This window comes from Eschrichtius robustus, chromosome X (assembly GCF_028021215.1).
Source record: "Eschrichtius robustus isolate mEscRob2 chromosome X, mEscRob2.pri, whole genome shotgun sequence".
NCBI lineage: Eukaryota > Metazoa > Chordata > Mammalia > Artiodactyla > Eschrichtiidae > Eschrichtius > Eschrichtius robustus.
Genome location: NC_090845.1, coordinates 7,407,788 through 7,425,410, shown reverse-complemented (window position 1 = coordinate 7,425,410; position 17,623 = coordinate 7,407,788). Strand labels below are relative to the sequence as shown.

Here is a 17,623-nt window from a genome sequence, read left to right as displayed (position 1 = left end):
TGTTTTCTTCGGGGCACGAAGCTAGCCGGCATTCCACCTCCCTTGCAGGTTTATGAGGCCTGTTGCCAGTCTTGGCCCTTGAATGCGGGGGAAGGGCAGTGCTCTACGGCTGCTGCGTTCCTGCTCCGGGAACCCCCATCTCACTGCCCCATGCTCTCTCTCTGCTTCCCTGCTAGACTGCAGAATGCAGATGCTGGCGGACGGCAGAGCCCAAGATGGAAGAGATCTGGGTCCCTACAAGACTGCGTGAAGCACAACCTCCCCTCCCCCACTCCAGTGACTAACTGGACTGTCTCCTGACGCTAACCGGGCCGGTTTGCTCTCCTAGTCATCTTACCCTAGTGGTTCTCTACTGGGGATGCACCTTGCTGAGTTTCTAAAATGCACCTTCCTTTCAGCTGGCTGAACTGCAGCCCCATGCGTATTCCAGTAGATTAACACTCCTTCTAAAAATCTTACTGTTGGGTGTTTTATAACCTAGCCCCCTGGCTTGGCATTGATGGGTTAGTTGGCGTGACTTGGGTCCTTTTACGCTGGTCTTGCAGTTTCTCTGCAGCCCTGGAAGTTGGCTATTTTTGGCAGCTGTCCTTGGCTGACGCTCCCCTGCACCTTCAGATCCTTATGAAAAGTGACCCTCTGTGCAGACATCCAGCTAAGGCACGCCCTGGTGTACCGGAGAGCCTGGGAGCTGCGCTGCCAAACCAAGCCAAAAAAACCCCATCCGCCTGACCTTGAACTGGTTTACTATGAGTCTCTTTCTTATCCGGAGAATCTCCAAGGAGTTCTTTGCTTTGAACAGTGCATCCTCCAATCAAACACAGATTTCTGAGTAAAAAGAACAGGAGAGATGTTGCCGTTTTTCCTTAGGTACCCTATCAGGAGTGTTCCTGCGGAGTCCCCTGACACTTCCTCTTTGCTGACTCAAAATAATGATGGAGAACAAGAAGCGGGGGTGGGGGTGGGGGGGTGAGGTGGGCGGTGGGTGGGGGCTGGATAAGAGAGGAAAAGAAAGACCAATCACCCTGAGAGACTCTGGGGAAGAGCCAAGTTTGTTCCTGCCCCTCCCACCCTTGGTTCGTTTGTTTGTTCGTTTCAAAGCTTTGTCCCATTAGATCCTCCAGGAAGTCTTGTGCTGGAGGATGGGATGTAGGCAGTGAGGGTATCATCTCCATGGAGTGTGTAGGTTACAAAATGGCTCTGAGGACCCCGAAGGCTTGAGGGGCTTTACACGCTGAAATGCTGGCTCCGTGATGCACATAGTGGGTTTCGCTTCCTGTACGTTTCCCCGAAACACTTGCCAGGTTGTCGACAGTTATCACCATCTTGCAGAATTTATGAAAGCTTCTCAGAAGTTATCGATATAATCTCTTTATTTTCTTCCTATTTTACCCTAAAGTTTTTTTCTTTTGCATTTAGGGCTCCTGGGGCTCTTGTATTTTACAGTATATTCGTAGTTTAAATGAAATCAACACATCTCTTGTGGCAAAAAATTTCGGGGAAAGAAGACAAAGTTTTGCCAGATGGGATCCTTTCAAAAACAAATGTGCTGATAGAACAAGGACCAGCTCCCTCTCCCGAGTGTCCTGGAGGTAACAGATGCATGGCTGGGCGAATGGCAGATGTGACCGGAAGGCAGTGTTCTGGACACTCAAAAATGGGAGCAAATGTCCATCCTGTCCAGTGCAAATTAATTACCCCTCCCCCCAAAAGAAAGATGTTTAGAACTACAGATGACGAATCTTGTTTAAGAAAGAATTTACCAAATTGGCAGATTTCTGTCTCAAGAATAAAACAAAAACATTTCACGGGTGGAGGATTTCTTAAAGTTAAGAAAGTCACCTCCTAAGAAGACAGGAATGTGTTTCCCAAGCATAAGGTATCTGCGCTTTGAGGTTTCTCTCCTATCGCACGTCAGGATTGTAGACAGGGAGGACACAAAGGGCGTTGGTAGTTTTCAACAGCTGGTTCAGGAGGTGGAGAAGCTAGGATGAAGCAGTGTAAGGAGCTCCTGCATGTGCTCCTTGAGCCCAGAACGGCTGGAGAGGCGAGTTTAGGGCCAGGAGCCGGGCACCCACGCCCTCAGAGTTTTGCTGCATGACTCCGCGCCTCTGTGGCAGCTGGGGACGCCTTTAGACGCCGTGTGTCTGTGGCCTGGTATTCCCGCCAAGGCTGTCTAAGAACGAGCGCAGCAGCTAGAACACGAGGGGGCTCACGCCACTCCTAGGAGGAGCGCGTGCTGTCCACGATGGCCTGGGGCCAGTCGGAGCCACGTTTCACTGGGCAGTGCTTCTCCAGGCGTGGGCGCGTCAGGCCACCTGGAGTGTTTTGTTACAAAGGCGGACGCCCAGGATGTCAGCCCTGGAGCTCTGGTCCTTGGGGCCGGGCAGATCCCAGTGCAGGAGGTTCAAGGTCTGCATGCCAAGAAACCCTGGCCAAGAAGTGACAGACTCCGGTGATAATCCTTTACCATCACGCTTTCCTACTTATTCCACACTTCTTAGGCCCTTTCAAACTCCGGGCAAGTGATTTCATTATATTTTGAGCAAGGGACAACCTCATTTTGTGAAATGTATGTATTTTGGGCACAACAAATCCTCAGTTCTTTTTTGGCTGTTTTACGAATCAATCAAGAAATATATGCCAGGAACTACAAAAAAAGGAGGCTGATTTTTAAAAAATGTACACTGTATGTTTTCACCGTATAGAGAGACTAACGATGTGAAAAAGGAATTTGGCAACCGAGAAGAGCAAAAGTGCTTGAAATGCTAATTCTGTTTCTAATAGAAGGAATTATTTGGGCAACTGGTTATTGCATCATCTTGTGATTTGGAAAATGTCTTCTTTATCCTTTACTTAGTTATGTCAAAGACTGGCTGACGCTTTAGGGGTAGGCAGGGCCAGCTTCATGGCTGTGTGACACTTCAGTGGCACAAGGCCCCATGCTCACATGGGGTCCTGGTTTGGGGTTTAATCCTCTGAAACTGCCATACTGACAGCGGTAATAATTTTATCTTTGAGCGTGTGACTTGAAAGTGAAGTCCGAGGATAACGGAGCGTGCAGCTGGGGCCGGGAAGCTCCCCGGGGAGGGGGCTCTCTGTAGCCCACTTCCCCGTCCCCACCCAGGACTGCTGCCGCCCTCTGCCCTGCGTGCGGGGCGGTGGCTGGGGTCACCAGACGTGCCCCACTTGCTGAGTCATGGTACCCCAGCACCTGTGGGGGACCACCTGTGAGTGGCAGTGCCCAAAGCAGCGTGACATCGAAGGTAAAAACACCAAGACAGGTCAAGAGAGACCGCAGAAGCCAGGAAACTTCCTTTGTCCTGCCTCTGAACACAGCCCCCTGCATTTCCCTTCCACGCCATGCCCCACGCCCTGTGCAGCGGCTCTCTGTGTAGTCACACGTGGACACGTCTTTACACGGCAGTGTGCTGCACGCAGGTCCGAGAAAGGGAAACAGCATGACTCATTTCCCCACAAACAATTCAGGAGGAGAGAATCCAAGGGCCAGTGTCTCCTCTGAAATTCCTAACATAGTTCTAGAAATGTTGCAAAATTTTAAAAACTCCCCTGATGCTCTGTTTGTTTGGAAAGACGCCTCATCGTTATCTGTTGCCCCTGGTACAGCTGTGTGCAGACAAGCTTGGGTGGCGTTGTGCCTGATGGTGCCCCATCATGCAGAAGTGACAAATGGTTCTCGACCCGGCCACACCTCGTCCCTGACTGCAGGCAGCTCTTCTGGCGTCTGAGGGTGCGTGAAGGCACAGCTTCGCAGAGGGAAGGGGTCCCGTGATCCCCAGAGAGAGGAAGCTGCACTGGCCTGGATGGAAGGCAGAATGGAAGTCAGGAGGTGCCCTGGGCCCGTCAGCAGTGGGAGCTCTGTGGACGCCTGCAAGGCAAGCGCCTGAACCAGGGCGGCCGTCGGGAGACAGAACGGGCCAGGCCGTGCCTCTGCTAATTTCACTGAACTGCATTGCCTCCCACTGATTTGTGCCTCGTTCCAGGTCGTTCTTCTTCCAGCAGGTCTGTTCCTGCTTTCCTCTTCAAGTACCCGGGAGGATGGGCATGACACTCTCTCTCCCACCTCGACAAAACAAAGTGCTGCTGGCATTCAGTAAGATCGAAAAATATTTTGAAGAAGTATATTTTTTAACGTAGTTGAAAATCAGCAAAGCAGAAACATATTTCTGCATATTCTTACATCAGTAGTTCTCAACTGGGGCGATTTTGCTCCCCGCAGGGAACGTGTACAGTGTCTGAAGACACTGGGGTTGTCACAGCTAGGAGCAGGGGGTGGAACTGGCATCTGGTGGGTGGAGACCAGGGATGCGGCTCAGCACCCTACCATGCACAGGGCATGATCCAGTCCCAAATGCCAACAGTGTTAGAGTTCATACAACTGAAAAAAATATTTTTCAAAACATGTTCCTGAGCTCCATTCCCCCAGCAATAATCTAGCATTATTTCTTTCCTAGGAGAAGCCTCCATGAGTCCAAATTCAGAATATTAACTCACAGGAAAATGCCCCCCAAAAGAGAAACCCAGAGTTCTCCAAGTGCTTCTAAGGGGAACAAAGTGAAGAAATGCAGCGGCGCACTGGGGATCAGCAAAGTGGGAGAAGAGGGGAAGGAGAGCCCCAACCGTGGCTACACGTGACCCTCTCCAAGTAGTTGCGTTTTTTGGCCGTGTCACGTGGCTTGCCGGATTTCAGGTCCCCAACCAGGGACTGAACCCTGGGCCCTGGCCCTGAAAGCCCAGAATCCTAACCACTAGGTCATCTGGGAACTCTCCTTTAAAAAAAAAATTTTTTTTTTCCCCTTTGGGTTTCCAGGTAGCTTTAAAAAATTCCGATGGGTGGGCCACATCCCAGACCAAAGAAACCCAAATCTCTGGGGGTAGGTTTCCAGCAGTAGGCGTTTTTAAAGTTTAGGGAACGTGTGATTTAAGTGTGGAGGTGAGTGGAGGCCCGTGAGCTGCCTTGTGGATGGTTCCTGGGTTCTCAAGTGAGAAAGAACGAGAGTTCGGGCAGGGCTGGCGAGGAGGAACTTTCCAAAGGAGCAGAAGGCAGGGCGAGGGGGGGTGGGGGGGGAACCGCATGGGGGAGGCTAGAGGCACATGTGAGTGGAGAAGCCACACGGCAGGAGGAGGGACCAACGCTGGACGCTTACTGCAGCCCAGGTGCGTGCAGGGGGGAGCCAGGCCCGTGTCATTCTGAGGCCGTGGTATGGGCAGAGTGGGCCTTCATTTCAGAACGCTGCAACGCAAAGCAACCTTAGGCCCAAATAACAAAGACCCACACTCCCCTGGGGACCAACCACTGGCGGAAGAAGCTGGTTCAAATTAGGGGGCCTGCGCGATAATGAGAGGCCCACGCACCGCGACGAAGAGCGGCCCCCACTTGCCGCAACTAGAGAAAGCCCTCGCACAGAAACGAAGACCCAACACAGCCATAAATAAAATAAATAAATAAATAAAAATAACAAAACCAAAAACTATTAAAAAAAAAAAATTAGGGGGCCTGAATGGGGCTCACAGGGATACAATACTCTCCTACATGAGTTAGGTTGATCGAGGCCTGTGCAAATCCACCGAGCGCAAACCAGCCCTCAGCTAAGTACTGATAACAGGTCAAGCCTCTCCCTCCTGAGCTAAGTCGTCTGGGGACCTACACTGTCTGCACTGGATTAGCACTACAGAAGGTGAAGACACAAGAAGTAGAAAGGAGAGGCAGGAACGGGGTCACCGTCGTCAGCTGCAGAGCGTTCTCCTTCAGCCTCGTCTCAGAGTTAACTACAAGACCTGTTCAGAGGATCCTCCTCTGCTGGTTACTTTGCTCGAGCTGAGAGAAGAGCTTCTCAGCCTTGGCACGATGGCTGTTTGGGGCCAGATCGTCCTCCGCTGTGGGCGCTGTGCTGGGCACTGTCGGACATTGAGTAGCATCCTCGGCCTCCACCCACCAGATGCCAGGAGCAACCCCCTGCCCACTTGTGACAACCAAAAGGTCTGCATATATTGCCTAATACCCCCGTGGATCAGTATTTTCTGAACTGGGGAGGGAGGGTCACTCATGTGATTAGACAGTTGTGAATTCAATGGAGTAGGTGGTGACCAGCGTTGAAAAAATGAAATGAAAGTGGATAAACAAGAAAGTTACAGGTTGTCACACATGGCAAGGGTAAGGGTGATTTCATGAGCATTTGGGTTCGACGGGAAATGTGCTTCTGGCTGTGGATGGTCAGGAGCACGTTTCCTATCTGGAGAGAAGGAAAGATAAAAGAGCTCAGCTAAGTGGTGGTGAGGTTAGCTGGAGGAAACCCTGCACTGTAGCCTCAGGAATCAGGGGTTAACTGTATAAATCTCCCGTGAGATCAATTCATGGAGTCTTTTGTAGGGTATTTGGGAGAGGCGGCCAAGCATACCATCACAAGGCTCCTCGGGCAGAATGCAGGAAGACAGAAAAGACTACAAGGACTGAGCCCCAAGTGTATAGATGGAGTGACTAGGGCTCAGACCCGGTAGGATCGGGGTCACAGAGAAACACCTCAAAGAAAAAGCCAGTGTCTGGCACAGGGTTGCTCTACCATGTGCTAGTGTCAGGGTGGCTTATTTTGAAGATACTCTGTCTTCAATAGGTCTGTGTTAGAGGCCCCTTTTCACTTAGAGACAGTGTCTGCAAAAATTGCATTATATTACTGCCTTAAAAAATTCTTTTATTGAGATACAATTTACATCCATAAAATCCACCCACCGTAAGTGTATAATTCAGTGTTGTTATTTCTTTGTATATTCTGAGTTGTGCAACCATGACTACAAATCTAGTTTTAAAACATATTCATCACCCCCAAAAGAAACGTGGCACTCATCACCTGTCACTCCCCATCTCTCCCCTCCTACAGCTGGCAATAACCACTTAGCTACCTCCTGTCTCCGTAGGTTAATCCTTCCTGGACGTTTCAAAGACATGGCATCAAATAATAGGCAGCCTTTTGTGTCCCAGCATAACGTTTCTGAGTTGTAACCACGCTATAGCACGAATCAGTATTTCATTTCTTTTTATGGCTGACTCATGTTCCATTGTGTGGAGAGACCACATTCTGTTTATCCACTCAGCTGCTGATGGACGTCTGGGGTGATTCCAGTTTTTCTTTGAATAATGCTGCTGTGAACACTCCTCTAGGAGCCTGTGTGGACGTGTGTCTTCTTTCCTCTTGGGTGGCTATTTACGACTGGTCACACTGTAACACTGAAGTTGTCGATTCAAAGAACAAAAAATTCACTACGTGAGTGTCCTGCAGAGATACAAGAACGCCTCTGGAATTAGTTCTCGACTATAGAACCCAAGTTGAGGGGTCTTGCTTCGTGAAATGAAAGGCTGTGCATTTTTCTCACATCTCTTCTTTTCACAGTCCGTGTTGAAGCATGGGAAAAAATAACCTGGGGAAACAATCTGCTTACAAAGTCCGTGTGATGGGTACCAAAAGAGGGAATCATTCAAACCCATCACCCCGATGTCTCCCAGGCCTGTGAAGTTTGTCATTAACAGGCGGGAACTGATGTCTTCTCTCGGTGATGCCTCCTTGCCCTACCACGTAATTTTGTGCGTTCAAAGTCATTCAATTTTTATGTAATTAGTGATATCCATCATGCCCCTAAAATGTGCATGTGTATATAAACAAAAACTGTGTACTTAACAGAATACAACAGAGGGAAAACGTCCACTCCTCACCATGAACGTTTTGGCTTTGCTGGATATCCCAGGGAACGTGACAGGCAGTGCTTTGGGACAGAGAGCTTCCCATCCCAGATCCCTCCGAGACCAGGGTATTCAGGTATTTTTGGTTCTCTCCAGTCACCTGAGGCATGCTTTTTCCCCCTTCAGGCCCACCTCTCCTCTGATCTGAGGTCTCAAAGGACAGGAAGCAGCTCTTGGCTTGGAACATTTGCCAATGTTTTTTCTACCTTTAACACTGGAAAGCTTCAAATAGGAATACCAAATAATCCCAAAGCAAGCAGTCAACACACTTATCCATGGCAGGAGGAAACTGTAACCATTTTTTTTTTTGCCCTGCGGGTTGCGGGTAAAGAAAGTTACTTGTATAACTACACAAGGAGGTAATTTAGGATGAATTTCTTTAGGGTTGAAGAAGAAGAATGCTCTGCACTAAGGAAATTAAAACTGTATACACTGGAATTTTAAGCCGTCATTAAAAGTATGCCTTTGAAGAATATTTAGCGACCTAAAAAAATAGTTTTAAGGCTAGGTAACCAAATCAGAATGCTAAGCTATTTAGACAGTGCGAGCCCCATTTTATTATTCACCTCCCTGCTACCCTCAACTCCCATGTTTGGATGGAACATTTTTTTCTGCAGAGAAAAACGACAGGCATGTCATGCACGCAAACATTAACACCGGTTTTCTCTGGGAATCTTTATTTTCCTGGACAGAAAACTGGCTATGCTTCGCTTTGTATTAGGAAGAGTAAACATCATTTAACATCTAAGCGGTGAAGTCTCAGGAAAGTGGCAAATATTTCATCAGGAGGCTCAGGAATGAACCCGACCGTCTCCGATAACTTTGCGAACCCTCTCGCCACTACACCGTACCAGAGGCTTCTGAGGTTACATTTATGGGGCGTCTGATAACTAGGCAGGCAGCACACAGCAGTTCCAGGGCCCAGCCTCCCGCGCGGTCCTACTGGGGGTTTAATTATAGGGCTGGGTAGTGGGGAGCGGTTCTCAAACTGTGCAGCGGGTACTTCACCATTTTGACATTCAGCAGAAATTCAGAGAAACCCTCCTGCGTCCACCGACAGGACGGAGAGCCCTAAACGTGTGGATCTGGCTTTTCCCTTCCCTGAATCCTCCACCTCCGTCCCCCAGTGCTACCACAAAGCACCCCCGGCCTCCAGGACCTTCCCCTTTACCTTTGGCCCCCGCGTCCACCTATCCCCAGACCCACCCGCCAGTCCCCCGCGGCCCAGCCCCTCTGCTGTCCCTTTCCCGTTTCTCCGCAGCCCCCACTCCCCGCCCCGAAAGGCCCTAGGATCCCCGGGAGCAAACTGTGAGCCCTAGCAGTGTTTTGGGAGCAGAGGATTTCGAGAGAGTAGAGAGAGCAGGGAGAGCAGGGCCGGCAGGCCTGGGGGAGGGGCTGGGGTGGGGGGGGGTGGGGGGGCGCTGCGAGTGCGCCGCTCTTCGAAGGTCGTCGGTAACTCCTTCCTGGCGGGGCTGGGCGCTGGCGTTGACCTCTTAACAAAGAACAGGTTCGGCCGCCGCCCCTCCCCCGTCCCGGAGGCCGAGGAGGCCACAAGACCTTTCCAGGCTCGCCCCTCCCCCGCCGCGAGTGGCTGGAGGAGGGAAGGAGTATGGGGGAGGGGAGGGAGTATGGGGGGAGGGGAGATGGAAGGAGGAGGAGGAGGGAGCCTGCAGTTGCGGCGGGAAGGTGGTCGCAGCGAGCAGGAGGGAGTGGAGGGCGAAGGGAGAAGGGGGCGGTGAGGAATGGGAGGTGAAACAGAGGAGTGGGAGGAGGAGGGAGGGGGAGGGGGAAGGGAGGGGGAAGGGAGGGGAGGGGTTAGGGAGGCGGAGGGGGAGGGGATGGCAAGTAGAGGAGGAGGGGGAAGGGAGCAGAGGAGGGAGGGGGATGGGAGGAGGAGGGGGATGGGAGGAGGAGGGGGATGGGAGGAGGAGGGGGAAGGAAGGTAGAGGGGGAGGGGGAGGGAAGGTAGAGGAGGAGGGAGAAGGGAGCAGAGGACGGAGAAGGGACGGAAGGCTAAGGACAGGGGCGTTGGAACCCCATTCCGGAGACTCATTAGGATGTAATTGCCAATTTCTTTTTTTTTAAAAAAAAACCAGACTGTATAAATTTACAGTTTCCTTTTCAGCTGAAGCAGACAATGTTAAAACACATTAGATTTTCTGTTTCGGAATGCAAATTAAACATAGCCGAGCTTTTGGAAGGCTTAATTAAGGGCTTAAGAAAATATGAGATGTAAAACATGGATACTTGAGTAAGGCAGATTTTAGTCTGAGGGGAAATGTGGCCTTTTTTTTTTTTTTAAACTTAAAAAGAAAATTGCTTAATAATAAAACGGCCCAAGCCTTCCTTGAACATAACAGGAAGTCTGCTTAAAAAAACATTTTTTTTTTTTTTTAAACAACCACTTGTTCACAGACTGAGAGGGGGTGGGTTTGAGGTGGAGGCTGGGTGCCCTGAGACCCAGCAGCGGAGCTGCCTGCCAGGTCATCATAGAGGGACCCCACCAAGCTTGCTCACCCGCCAGCCGCAGCAGTCCTGAGCCCTTCCCCCTCTCGTCTAGAGAGGACTTTGCTAAATAGCTGCCTGTAACTGGGTTCCCTTCTGTTCCCTGCTCCCGTCGTCTTCAGCCCCAAAGCAAAACAACAAAACCAACCAACCAGAAAAGCCGCCGCCTCCCTCCCCCAAACAAAAACCAAAACCCACCCCAAACTTTGCATCAGCTGTTCTTGCTCATGTTATGTGAACTTCGTGGTCTATTTTCTGCTCTTTTCTTTCCCTTGAGAGATATTTAAGGCCTTTAAATGCCATTCTGTGCACACAAAACTTAAAAATGGTCTGACACGGGGGAAAATTGGCAAACGTATAGTTCACAATCTGTTACCGTCACGTGAAGCCAGATTCAGTAAAAGCTCCACTGGATCTTTCTTCCAAGCCAGGTTATGCAACGTCTTAAGATCCTTAAAATCGTCTGGGGACTTGTCTGAGAGAGGAAGAAGGGGGAGCCATGAGGGAGAGGAAGACAGGATTTGGTTGCCACGTGTAAGTTTTTTCTGGGGGGGGATGGGTCGTCGTGGGTGTAGCACATGTTTGGGTTTAGTAAGCTATACCATTTCAGTCTAAAGAGCAAGAAGTCTCTGGCATTTTAACTATCTGGGCTTTGCAAATTGGGAAGGAAAAAACAAACAAAAGGCATCCTATGAACCTGAGAGTTTCTGTAGGGTCTCTGCATCCGGCAGCAGAGCAGTGGACTGGCTTTGCCGGGACTGCCATATCGGAGCAGCACAGACAAGGCTGCTTAAACAACAGGAATTTATTTCCTCATAGTCCGGAGGCCAGAGTCCAAGATCAAGGTGTCGGCAGCATTGGTTTCTCCTGAGGCCTCTCACCTTGGCTTGTAGACGCCACCGTCTTCTCCCTGTGTCCTCACATGATCTCTCCTCTGTGAGCGTCTGTGTCCTAATCTCCTCTTCTTATAGGGACACCCGTCCTGTTGGGTTAGGGCCTACCCTGATGACTTCATTTTAACTTAATCATCTCTTTAAAGGCCCCCTTTCCAAATATAGTCATGTTCCGGCCTACTGGGAGTGAGGATTGCAGTTTACGAATTTTGGGGAGGACACAACTATGGTCCTAATAGGACTGAGGGCTTCACACAGGAGGAGGGAGAGAGGGTGGCTAAGGCACTCCCACCCCTTCTGCACCCTGGCCTCGGGGTGCCCCGTGGTCTCTCGGCACCTGGGCTGTGCAGTCTGGAGGGAGGAGTGGGTGGAGGAGGTGAGGGACCTGCCCGTGGGTGGTGCAAGGGCAGTGGCTAACTGCCAGACCTGGGCCCTGCGCCCTTACGACAGCTGCAGTTTTAATTCTCTTTTCTGGAAGATGAGAGATTTTTAAAAAGAGATTACTTCAGTATTCCACCTTCACCGCAGCCTGTGTGTCATCTGAATATGCTGCTAGGGGTGAATTATTCCCAAGTAATATCTTTTTGACAGGAGTTGTATCTTATTCATGCTTGGGTCCCCAGAGCTTGCTAGAGAGCTGGGCACCTCGGAGGGAGCCTAAGGTGTATCTGTGGAATAATCATGTGGGTTTTCCAGATGTTAATTTAATCTTCATTGATCCTATGTACCAGGAACCACAAAGCCTTTTGTTGCGAAATGATTACTGGTAATTACTGAAAAGAGACAGTTTTGTCTTTCTTCTTTGCTTTAATTGGGAAGAAATATCCCTGCTGTGAATGTTCTGATGTTGCTGGTTTCCTCAAGCCATTCTCAGGAAGGAGATGTCCTAAGGCTAAAAAGTCTGTTGGAGCTTCTGTTTCAGTGGACTTCATTAACACTCGATTCCAGTGCAGGGGTGACTGGAAGGGGTTGGTGATCTCAGGATGCTTTTTTAAATGTGCGCAGATCAGCCTTGCAGTTCAGCCGTGGCAGTGTCGGCAGAAGCAGAGAGGATACAGTGAACCGCAGACATAATTCTGGAGACGTTTTTGCTTGTGATTATCTTGAAATGGTCCTGGAGCACGGGCTGGCTTGGTCACTGGTAGGCGGCTTGTCCTTTGCCTCTGGGGGAAATCCATCCGGTCCTGGACGCTCCCAGGGCATTGGTGACCTCCCCCTGTATACACTTTAAGGAGCGCAGTGCGTTCTGTCGTCCCCTGAGGCTCTGGGGCAGAAGTTGCTGGCCACTGGGCGAAGCTGAGGGAGCTGGGTCAATCCGGCACCCTTCATGGTCCTGCCAAGCCGAACAATTCTAATCTGCTGCACCGCGCGAGCAGGAATCTACTGTAAGTCACTAGCAATTATATATCTGGGCTGATGGAAAGCTTTGACCCAAAGTTCCGTTAGGTAATTAATGACAGGCCAAAGGTTGGGGAAAATGGCATCACTCATTCTTTCAGTCCTTTTGCTCCCTTCTAAATTCTTGGGTCTTTTTCCGTGTATTTTGCTTATCTTGTTTGCCTTTGCACTTTATTTGGGAGAGGGCTGGAAAGGAAGTGAAGTGTTTGAAATATAGGAGTAGGAAATGAAAGGAAATTACTGCTTGGTGACAGCACCAAAGAAAGGTGGAAATATCTGTAGTGGACACTGGTGGGTTTTGTCTGCTCCCCTGTCCACCCCCTGTCTTATGGTTAAAACAAGTCAGGTTTCCTTTAGGGAACACATGGCTACGTGTTCTTTAGGGAACTCTCAGGCCCTGTGATATAAAGCTCCAGGGGTAGACCTGGAGACCAGGCCTGGCCACACAGCATTTCAAATCCCTTGGCTACAGTGACTGGTTAGGCAGAAGTCTGTGACCCATGATCTAGAGACTCTAGAGACAGCCAGATGTGGGCTTTTGCTAGAATTTCTAACAAAGAGATTTGTTTGTTTATAAATCCATCTTTATCAGTCCTTGAGACTGAAGACAGCACTGAGGCACTGAGAAACACGGAGCCAAGGAGTGGAGAGAGAAAGACCATAGTAGGTAGCATTTTAGCACCTGGACCTAGCCAAGCCTGAATAATATTCACTTCCTTTTTTTTTTTTTTTTTTTTAAACACAATTTGAGTTGCTCATGCTTGCCATTGGAAAAACACATCCTGGCTTATTAGAATACTAACTAACCTCTGTTTTGTAGAGAATTAAAATGATATTGAATGCTACTTATAGAGTCACGGAGATTCCCTCCTTTCTTCTTTCACTATGATGTATGATCTATGGGCATAAAAATGCATTCAAGATCCATATGTTTTACTGAATAATAGAAAAGGAACAATCAGCGATCACTCAAGTCACGAAAGAGAACACGGCCAGTGCTTCCGTCATCACCACCCATCTTTCCCTACTAGAAGTTACCACTCTTTTGACTTTGGGGATAATCATCTCCTTGCTTTTCTCTGTAGCTTTACTCCACGTCTGCACCCTTAAACAGAATGAATTTTGTATTAATGGATCGTACGGCGTGTATCTTGGGGGTCTTACATCTGTCACTCACCGTTACAGGCCTGATGTTCCTCTCTCTGCGTAGCTAGAGCTCATTCATTCTCAAGGCTATCAGAGCATTCAGCGGATGACAGTGCCACAATGTATCCATTAGGGAGTATTTTTTGCACCCGATGTTTACAGTAGAGAATTCACTGAAGTCGATCAGTCCAACAGAGCTCATATTGGAAACAAACTGAAATGTTATGTACTGCTCTTTGCGGAAGCCTGATCTTGAATCAGCCCAGCCATCTGCCGTCCTTGGTCCACATCCAAGCTGCTGATGGCTGCTAAAGAAAAATTGCACAACTGAGTGAATTCATGTTACTACAGATCACGATCTTCAACCCCAGCTGGGCCCTCCTGAGAGCGAGTGATTCTGCGAGCCCCTCTTCAGCTTTCTATTCCATCCTCCGGTCCCAACTGCGTCAAAACGACACAGCTTTCTCCCTGCCCTGTCTCGGCATGCTCTCAGCGGATGACCTTGCCTGACGGTGGTCATTAGGTAGAAAGTCATTCATTTCTTAACTTGGCAATGATGACTCTTACTTGCATCCACACCCATCTTCCCTGCCATCTCTGGGGTCCAGCTGCCCTTCTTTCCTGGTAATGCCTCCCCCCTGTGCCCTCTCTCCACTTGGTAGCTCTGTCCTTGGCTCCCACTTCCCACCCCCAACCCCGAGTTTGACAATGTCTGTGAAAGGTCTTTGCCTTAATAACCTCATCTTCAGCATCCCTGCCACACTCCTGGGTCTTTTCAGGTCTCATCTGGATTATTACAGTCTTCCTAACTGGTCTGCGTTTTAGTTCAAGCTATTTTCCTCTACCAAAGTCAGAATAATGTTTCTGAAATGCAAATCTGATTATATGAATCTGTGTTCATTTCCTAGGGCTGCCATAACAAATGACCTGTAACAGGTGGCTGTATTCTCTTACAGTTCTGGAGGCCACAAGTCTGAGATCAAGGTGTCAGCAGGATTGGCTGCTCTGGAAGCTCTGGGGGAGAATCCATCCCATGTCCCTCTCTCAGCTCTGGTGGCCATCAGCCACCTTGGCTTGTGGGCCCACCACTCCAATCTCTGCCTCCATCTTCACATGGAGTCTTGGTCTCTGAGTTTCGAACCTTCATCTCCTTTCTCTTTCAGGGACACGAGTCATTGGATTTAGGGCCCACTGTGAACCTGGATGATCTCATCTCAAGATCCTTACCTTAATTACATCTGCAAAAACCCTATTTCAAATAAGGTTGCATTCTGAGGTGCCAGGAGTTAGGACTTGGACATATATTTTGGGGGCTGCTGTCTACCTCACTACATGCCTCCTTGCTTAATATCATCCAATGGTACCCCACTTCTCTTCTGGGTGTGAACTAAACCCCTCAGCCTGGAATACTTTCCCCAGCCTGTGCAGTCTTACCTGCTGTGCTGAGTACCCACATTCCTCCCCCTTTCTTAGTCCCTTCCACTCTCATGTCTTACTAAGTCTCTGCTCAGCAAGGCTCTCCCTCCCTCTGGACTCCCCCATCTTTCTCCAAGTCCACAAAGTGCCATGTGTAGACGCACAACTAATAGAGCACAGAGGTGAAAACCGTCCCCAAAGCCAACCAGTGCAGTAGACTAGAAACGTGTGAAGTTTTATATGGAATGTTTAATCTTAAAAAAAAGAGTCAAAATATACCTACTCTTAAGTTACCTGTTGGTAGGGAAAAAAAAAACCCAAAAATCTTCATTAAAGAATTTGATTGCTTATGAAAATGACAACTGCAATTTCCCATTACACAGAAATTACTGATAACTATCGACAAAGAAGGGGAAATATGAGTGTGGCCACGGAATTCGAAGATGTAACTGGTTATTATGGTAATATTTAAGTGGAATTCTGTTTGCACCTTAGGGCAAAATAACCGGACTGTGAGGTGAACAGTCTAGATAATCCTGTGCTTTAACAGCATATTTAAATTACAGCCCTGTTTACTTACAGGACTGAATGGCCAGTTGGACCAAAAAAATGTGGTTAGTACGGGCGGCAATTTCTGGAACTTCAGGTCATGAAGGAAAAGCAGATTTGGCATCTGGCAGGTGCCAGCAATGTAGGAACAAGACTTGCCATCAACACTGTGTTATGGATGACGTTTTATGGCTATCTGGTTTTATTCCATTTTTTTATACTTCTATTAAAAATTTTTTTTATTGTGGTAAAATATACACAACCCCAAATTTACCATTTTCACCATCTTTGTACAGTTCAGAGGCATTAAGTACTTTCGCAATGATTTTATTTCACCTTCCTGAGGAATTCTAGAATGCATACAGCATAACTTAAAACTGGCTTGAAAGTGCAGACACTTGGCAGTCTGTTCTTTTTTAAACCTATGAGAGAAAGAAATCTTTATGTCCAATAATACATTTGAGAATTTGATGAACTATTTTCTTGATGGCCTCTCACTACAGAGAGAAGAAAAAACTAGTTTATAAGCCTATGGACATGATGCAGGCTATTGTTTTTTCAGTGCATTTTGTGCTTTCTATTTTGGAGTGAGCTTTCTGGTTTGTAGGATAAAAGAATCTCAAAGTGGGCAAGACGTCAGGAAAATAAGACTAAATCATGGTACCGATCCAAATGGAGAGAGCCTGTGAGAACTTGATGAGTATCTGCGGGATTCTGGAAACCTTTCAAGTCCTCCTAATGCCTTCACTTGTAACTTAGGCTAGAAGCTGAAATAACAAGAGAACTTTGAAAATTCTGATGTCTCCAGATGGGGTGGAGTTATTTCAGTCTTCTGGATTTTGATGTTCATTTGGACATATTAACGTGCACACAATTAAAAAATTTTTTTTGTTCCAACAGAAAGATAACCCTCATTCTGCACAAAACATCTTTCGAGCAATCATTAAATAACAGGTCGATGAAGTGCTTCGGATCTTCAGCTCAGCAAGTGAATTAATTTGAAGAAGAATGCCATAAAGGTTCTCTGTTCTTTCTGTGAGGAAGTTTCGCCCAAATGATTTTTCAAGATGAGCCAAAAGAAAAAAAAAATGCATAATTGCAGCTGTCACTAGATCATTTTCTCCTTCATTTTTGGGGTCTATTCTTACTTGTTCGAATTGTGTAGACAGCTTTGATCATGCTGCCGTTGCCAAGCAATTCACTCATCTGCTGAGTCCCCTACTGCCAAACCGAACTGTTCTCTCACCAGACGATACTTTGTTCCAAACAATCCGATTTTCATCCTGTGCTTTGAACTCTGTTACCACTGCCTTAAGAAGAGAGAATACTTTCGGAATTTTTTGACTATAGGAAACAGAACACATGAAGCTTGGTTTTCACAACTTGGGTTTTTATGTGGATTCCCAGACAGCTCTCATGTTCTAAAATTACTCTTTGGTCATCTCACTATGTGTTCCCTAATTCTGCACTTCAGTGCTTCCAGAAGGGCTGCCCTCCTTTCCCCCGAAGGCAGAAAGGGCACAGTCACTATGTTTCCCCCCCGCACAGAAATAAAAATTATTTGTAGTCCATTTTTATCATGACTCTTGTGTGGACTCTTTCTTTTCTGTGTAAGGTGTTTCTAGTGCCTTGGTGGAACAACACACTTTTTTTTTTTCTTTTTCAAAGCAAAACCTTCTTAAAAGGAAGATTGCTTCTGCGTTTCAACTTGCGGACTCATTGGTTGGTGATGGCATTGCTGACTCGTGCTGAGGGGTGCAGCCTGGGCTTCTGCATGACCCCTGGCAGCCCTTGGGCTGGATAAATTTAGCATTAATTGATTTCCCAGGCCAGTGACTGTGCACACACCAGCAATTTTCAGAACCAATGAAATAATGAAGTGAGGCAACCAAGCTGACTGGAGGGCATCGGAGAGCATCCCCTCCTTTCGCTGCCTCCCACTTGAACTTTTACTCAACTGGAAAAT

At 48.2% G+C, this 17,623-nt stretch overlaps 2 long non-coding RNA genes across 2 annotated transcripts in view; one reads left to right on the top strand and one right to left on the bottom strand.

The window, feature by feature from the left end:
- LOC137757144 (uncharacterized) overlaps positions 1-13,939 on the bottom strand; it is a 48,905-nt gene extending 34,966 nt beyond the window's left edge. The window contains exon 1 of the long non-coding RNA XR_011072303.1: positions 13,724-13,939. This is a non-coding gene — a long non-coding RNA (uncharacterized lncRNA). The remainder of the gene's footprint in view (positions 1-13,723) is intronic.
- LOC137757143 (uncharacterized) lies at positions 10,504-17,228 on the top strand. Its single transcript, XR_011072301.1, has 2 exons — positions 10,504-10,789; positions 16,558-17,228. It is a non-coding gene; the product is annotated as an uncharacterized lncRNA (long non-coding RNA).
- Positions 17,229-17,623: the final 395 nt, after the last annotated feature.